Below are 7,605 nucleotides of genomic sequence, written 5' to 3'. Positions count from 1 at the left end.
ATGGGTCATCCTGTGATGAACCTAAATTTTGTATTTCTCTAATCCTAATTCTAATTCTGTCAGAGATCCTAACCCTAACCATAATAATAATGATAGCTCAATTCAAAAGTTAACAAAAGATATTCAGGTTTTTATTTATTCTATTAATTCACTGTACATCTTGAATTAACTTGAAGTTTAGCTTAAATCTTCCAAATTAGTTTATATGCGCATATATAAGGATGTAATTTTATTTTAAAAACAGAAGATCTTTGGAGGAAGGTGTAATGATAAAGAAATAGAGGGAGTATAATCAAATACCGTTAAAGATTTTATGGAATTGTCACTTCTGACAATTAATATCTATTAACAAAATAACTAAAAATTAATAAAGAACACACTGCCTTCTAATGTTCTTTAAGAGAGCCATGCTCTATCTTCTGAAAAAAAACTCGTGTTAGATAAACTTTGTCCATGCATAATTTATATTGTTTGCCAATTATTTAACTTAATGAATAAAAATTTATCGAATAAGATTCCGTGACAAAAAATATAAAACAGTTACTTAGCAATTGTTTGAGAAAAAGTTATTGTCATGAGTTTTAAGAAATGGAATTGCTATTTCCCTACAAAACAATGACTTAGGTTTACTAATCTAGTATTTGTAGTAAGTTTAGAAAACATAATTGGCATGAAAAACAACTAACTGTACATCTTGTTTCTTGAATGAGTGATATTTTAAACATTGTCTTTTATTCAAATAAATACTTAAGTTTACATTTCAAAATAAGTTCAATTTTATCTCCTTTCAGAACAAGTACTTACCCTGCAATTAAATGTACTAGCATATTCAGGTATTTAGAAAATACATTTTCTATGTTTTATATATAGCTCTACATATTCAGAATGACATGATTTTTTTATTCATAAATGTCTAACGTCAGATTTTTGTTTCATCAATATAAATTGTCCCATGAGGTTGTAGTGAAGGCTCCAGTAACCAGAGTGGTCAAAACCATTTCCTGAATTTGAAATTTTAAATCAAATCATTTTTAAGCTTTGATAATATCATTTATTGTCTCTTCAGAGCAATTAATCTAAAACAAATACTACTTTTAAACATTTCACTCACATTATAAAGAATATTAACATAGGTCAAAAAAAGACTAATTATTCCAGACTCATCATATTTGGTGATCTTAGTTTGAAGAATGCAGAGAGTAGAAGTTCCTTATACTCAATAAATAGTTTTGGTTAAATTAAATCATATATCTGGATTTCTAATTTGGAGATTAATCACATGGAAACAGGAAAACAATAAAAAAATAGTACTTTGGGATCAACAGAAAAAGATATTTGTGCGTGTACCACAGTTGCTTTATTTGTTTGTAGGTGAACACTGGACTTCGATTTCTATCTTAGCTCTTGTTGTGAATAATGTGCATAACAATGAATTACAGATGTATTTATGAGTTACCCAGAGAGAAATAATCACACGATTGGTGGGACAGATGATATTTCAACTTTGGATTTCTTTAGAAAACTGCATACTACTTTCTACAACGAGAACACTAACCTGTATTTTGACCAAGAGTGTCGAAAATTTCCTTTTCTCCACACTGTCGCCAGCCAACATTATTACATTTTGAGTTTTTTTTAAGGGCAGGTTTTTACTGTGTGCAGTACCCAAGACTGGCCTTAAACTCAAATCCTTTTACTCCAACCTCCAACCACTTGGAATTACCAGCCTTTACCTCCACACCTGGTTCCTTGGATATTTTTGATAAGAGTTATAATAGTTAAGAAGTAGTATCAAAGTAATTTTGAATTGCATTTCTCTAATGACTTCTGTTCACAAAGCATTAAGCCAGCATTGAAGTTGTATTAAATACAAATTTGTAAATCCACAGGCAATTTTCAGGGCTTTTTGGAAAACATGTCTATTCAGAACTTTTGTCCATTTTTAATCAAGTTTCTTGTTAATCTCATCTTTAATCTCTCTATAGAAAATCAATAATTAATTCAAGGTAGTAGAAAGGAAAAAATTAAGCAGCTCCTAAAATTTTTAAATTTTTAATAACATGATATTGCTTAAATCATTTTCTGTTAACGCTTGAGACTATATAACTCAATTTAGTTAGACCTTTTACAAGTCTATATATATATATATTATTTATTTTACTTTGATTGTTCTTTCCAAAGCCTGTACGACTAATTTCACTTGCTTTCTTTCAGTCTCATGTAGTTCAGATTTCAAACTGAAGAATAAATGGAAGGAAGCAAACAAAAAATACAGTTCCCCTCATCTGATGATGCCTCTACAAGAATGAGGAAAGTTTTCATCCTTCTAAGGACCTATGATAAAATATCAAAAAGACAATTTATTCTTCTAGGTCTTCCTTATCTTTGCTATGTAACTTAAATGATGTAAAACACAATATACTGCTCAGATACTTTTATGTTTTATCAGGTTTGCACATTTTTATATGGATTTCACCTCAGTCTACAACATTCCTTCATTTTTCTGTCTCTGATATTTTTACACTATCACGACATAAATAACCATTTTGGTTTACAGCATGAGAAGTTATCCACCTGGCTTCCTTGGAAGCTGAGCATGGTCAATGGTTGCTAACACTACACGTAATGGCTTCTGTACTACTTATCATATTCTATTTAGTATTTAAAAAAGAATGCTGGGTAAACTCAAAGTTCATTCATAGCTTTATGTTAAGTGTTTCACAAATTTTATTCTCTTACTTCTTAAGATAACATTTGGTATAATGCTAATGTTATTACCATTGTAGTGTTGGGGAAATTGTAGTAAAAGACTATAAGTGCATGGCCCAAAGATACACACAGTGAGGAAGGAAATGAGTCAAAGTTTCCAAAAGTCTTTCAGCAATACCAAAAAGGTGGGTAAAATCTCTCCATTCTCTTATGCTCTCAATTCAATATTCATATTGTCCAAGAAATAATAGCATAGCAAATATTTCCCATGGTGATTGTTTTCTGTCACATTTTGTCTTCAACACAGACTGTGTTGGTGACAATGGGTTTTCATGCACAGAGCTGAGCTTACAAATTGAGGTCCGAAGACAGCCAAATTTCTTCTGTCCCACAGTTCCAGTTTCTTTTTTAAAAAGTACTAAAACTTTTAAATATCATCACTTACTATCTTTTAACAATCCCCAAACGAATTAAATTGACATATAATCACTCAAAAGGCTTTCAAATTAGGTGATGATAAAACAGTCCCCCATGAAGTAAATTTTCTTTTACTTTTAAAATTGTTCTAAAAGCCTTGTGCTGGCTGGTCACACCTATAATCCTATCTACTCTGAATATTTGCTCAGGAGACTGAGATCTGTGGATAACACTTGGGAGCCAATCAGGGCCAAAAAAAACTTCATGAAATTATATTTCAAAATGTTTAATGAACTAGCAAAGAGCCAAGAATTGAGATGTAGCTTATATTGTAGCTCACCAATCTAGATAGGAAAGGCCTAGCAAGACCTCGAAGCCCTGATTTAAATTCTGAGCATTCCAATATATATGCATGGTGTTTGTTCGCATGCACATGTGTGTATGCTTGTGCGCTGCCGCACTCACACACACACACACACACACACACACACACATTTATTCAAATTACCTTCATATCAGTGTTCTGAATTAATTTCTTTGTTAACAATATTATATGGGTAAAATAGAGGAAATAAACTCTTCCATCTAAGAACATTGTTATATGTTTTTTTATGGTAATAATACTGTGCAGAAGGGTCACATTTACATGAACAAGGAAACTAGTAAGTTTCCTAACAAGCATTGTTACCTCCTCCTTTATATTTCCCCTACCATCCCTTCCCTCCCACCTCCACAAGTACACTCCCCATCCCCTTCCTTCCTCCGCCTAAATTGTAAAGTTCATTTTTAAAAATAGTTTCTTGTGCATCTCATTGTTACAATGGGTCAACCTGTATCTCTATTTGAGCATTTTTTTCCCTTCCCCTCCCCAAATTAGAGAAGCATACATACAAGATGTAAGTGTACCAACTTCAAATACAGAGAAAACAGGGGTTATAATGTGGGGAGAAACATACAATAAACAAAAAAAATGACATCACACATTATAAGTACGTTAGAAACAATAGCAAGAAACAAAAAACCACTTGTGTCCCTATCTTGGGGTTCAATTTCTTTAACATCAACTTATCTGGTTATATGCACATATCTTTTGAATTTTCTGCTTATCCCAGACATACATTCATTATTGAAAATAAGGGAAATCATGGGACCTATATTTCTTTGGACTTGGCTTACTTCACTCAATAAATTTTTTTTCAAGTCTTTCCATTTCCTAACAATTTGGGCGATGTCATTCTTTCTGATGGAGGCAAAGAATTCCATTGTGTATATATAACACATTTTCTTGATCCATTCATCTAATGGGGGCATCTGTTTTGGATCCATATCTTAGCTATCATAAATAATGTTGCAATAACTATAGTTGTGCTGGTAGTTTTAGTATGGTCTTTTTTATGATCATTTGGATAAATCCCCAAAAGTGGGATTACTGTATTATAGGGTAGTTTTATATGGAGTCTTCTGAGGCACCTCCATACTGCTTTCCAAAGTAGTTGAACAAGTTTACACTCCCACCAAGAATGTGGTACGGTTCCCTTGTGGCCACATACGTTTCAGCATCTGTTGCTGTAAAAATATGGAACGCACCAAGACTTTGCATGTCATCCTTGCCCAGCATGCATGCTAATCTTCTCTGTATCGTTCCAATGTTAGTGTATGTGATGCTAAATTGAGCACAGAACAGTTTTTATATATAAAGTATAACTTTTAATTGATTTTATTAAGCTAGGCAATTCAACAAAAAGTAAGTTCAAAAGAATTGTTGTGAAATTATAGAATCATGTATTTCTTACATAAGCACACATTAAAGAATAAAATCAAGATAGACATGCCAAAAACAAAATAATTCCAGATATTTGTAGTTCAAGAGATTTGGAGGAGGAGAAATTCAATTATCCTATACAAGGCACCTGTCAAAATGAACATTGCAGCAAGTGTTAAGGTTTGTTAAAAGTTTTAATGTTTTAAATATGATTAATTTTGGGATTTTGCTTATATATGCCAAAAATAGGACTCTTTGGCAGGTATAAAACTTTTCTGTAAAGTATTTAAGATTTATGATAGCAGACATTAAGTACTAAGTATGTACATTTTAGAGTTTATGGAAACTTTATTAATGAGAAGTTGCAAAGTCTTTGAGTAAAGAAGCAGAGTGAAGAGTTACAACTTTAACTACACAGTTTCTGTTAAAACTTTAGTGATTCCTTACTTTATTTGTTAGCAAGGAATAAATGATGATATAAGCCATAATGTACACATGTATGTTACTATTCACACAAATACATATTCTCATGTATACATGCACACATGGAGAAAGACACATAATTACAGCCAACACAAGTTTCACCAGTTGTTGAATATGCCTTAAAAGGAATACTTGGAACAATACATGTTGAAGATGTATTTGTCCTTAAGAGTTGATTTTCCACTCCTCTTATCTCTTAAAACTGGTAGTGTTAGAGAGATTTGACTTTCAAAATGCAGTACAAGTGATAACAATTGACTTGGAAACCTCAGTAAGTATAAGTCATATGGTGTCTCCCTGCTCCTCATGGAATGCTTACTCTTGTAGACATTCTCAGCAACCAATGTAGCAGGAGAATACCCTGGTAAAGAGTAAAGGTATAAGGCTTTAAATAGCATCCTTACTTGAGCTCTTTTTCCAACAACCAGCATGAATTCCTAGGCAGATGAATGAGTCCTCAGTAAACTGGACTCTACATATACATTTAACTAACCCATGTGAAAATTCCTAGGTGAGAAATGCTGACTGAGGTCTTGCTAATTAGCTGGCAAAGAAAATAAGAAAAAAAAAGTATTTTTAATGTTTTAAAGTTTGAGAATAATTTGTAACCTGTCAATAAATGTGTAGAACACAATTATACCAACTGACGAAAAAATGATGGCATTTCATTTATGTGCTCTTGGACTTGGGCAGTGATTTTATATGTGTCTACACAAGTAGAATCAGCATAAATCAAGCCAGCATTTCTTCATTTAAGATATAAGGAAAGGATACTGGTTGACCCATTGTAACAATGAAATATACAAGACATTCTAACAGAGGATGGGTGAAGGGGGGAGGTGGAGAGGTGTGAAGGGAAGGGATGGTAGGGGAAAAACAAAGGAGGGGGTAACAATGCTCAATAAGAAATGTACTCATTACCTTACTTATGTAAATGTAACCCCTCTGTACAGTATTTATAATAAAAATATATGTTAAAAAGATACAAGGAAAACTTCTGTACTTACATGAAGTTGTATTTGTCACTCAATATAAGTAAGGTATTGGTTTTAGGACCACAGGCTTATTACTTTGGATACTCAAAATCTCTACATGAACACAGTATATTATTTACATCAGAATCTGCCCACAATCTAGTGCAGTATAATTGTTATGAGAATTTTTACTACATTCTATATTTGTAATGAAAACTAAAAGTATATGCAATATAAACAGATACAATTTTTTTCAGATAAATTTTGTATGCAGTTTGTGGATGGAATTTGGAGAGCAATTTTGAAAAGCACAAATTGCATCAAAAAGACCAGTCTGAAAATTGTAACAAGGAGCTAATACAGCATCATTGAATAGTATGGAACTCCAAGGAGAAGTACTTGAATTGAGACAATATCAGAAAGTGTAACAACCCAAGGTCTTTTTAGAGATGCAGCTGCTAGATTTCTCATGTAGAGCTTTCATAACAGTTTGTGAAGCACAAATCAGAACCTCACTGAAGTGTAGATGGTTTTCCCTCAACTTTCTGTCATGATCAGTCATTATTAATCAACATATAGCTAATCTTGAATAATCCTCTAATAAAATGTTGATGGAGTGTTTATATGCAAAAACCTCGGAATGCTAACTTTTTCAATTAGGACAGTCTGTATTCTATGATCCAGCCGAGGGAAAACTAGGTAAGCATCCATTTACAACCTTCTGAATAATTCTGATTCTGCCCACATCACTATCCATACTTCTGCACGAGTGAAACAATTTTCAAAGAATTTATCATTTAAAATTTAAATTTATGGTTCCGGGAAGATAGTGAAGGAGAAGCTGGAAGCTTAACTAAGCCAAAGAATCACACCAAATGTGCCATCACAGTACAGAGAGTTAGGCCAGAGAGGGAAAATCCAGGCAAGTAGACAAATCTGAGCAGTTGCCAGCAGCCGTGGTTGCAGCTATGGTGGGGGCGGTGGCGGCCATAACCACCATACCTGCAACACAGAGAGTCTAGGACAAAGGCGCCTGATGCAGAAGGTGAGAGGATTCTACTCAACACCAGCAAGAACTGACAAGGAGCAGACATCTTCATCCTTCATATCGCAGATCAGAGATCACCCAGGAACCAGACTCCTGTGTGAGTAGAAGCCTGACTTCCTCACTCCTTCTCAGGGAGCAGAGAAGGGAAGGCCACCCCTCCCTGCCCACTACCGGAGATCTCCATCTTTGGTACTGGTAAAGGCCTGGCTGAG

General features: G+C 33.6%; 1 non-coding gene across 1 annotated transcript; it reads right to left on the bottom strand.

Moving 5' to 3' along the window:
- Positions 1–4,696: 4,696 nt before the first annotated feature.
- On the bottom strand, positions 4,697–4,803 carry LOC138840851 (U6 spliceosomal RNA). The gene has a single exon (XR_011376245.1). It is a non-coding gene; the product is annotated as a U6 spliceosomal RNA (small nuclear RNA).
- Between the last annotated feature and the right edge of the window lie 2,802 nt (positions 4,804–7,605).

Source organism: Dipodomys merriami, unplaced genomic scaffold, assembly GCF_024711535.1.
Source record: "Dipodomys merriami isolate MVZ:Mamm:240054 unplaced genomic scaffold, mDipMer1.0.p SCAF_302, whole genome shotgun sequence".
NCBI classification, from domain to species: Eukaryota; Metazoa; Chordata; class Mammalia; order Rodentia; family Heteromyidae; genus Dipodomys; species Dipodomys merriami.
Note: the sequence above shows the minus strand (reverse complement) of the source record. Positions and strands in the feature narration are given on the sequence as shown.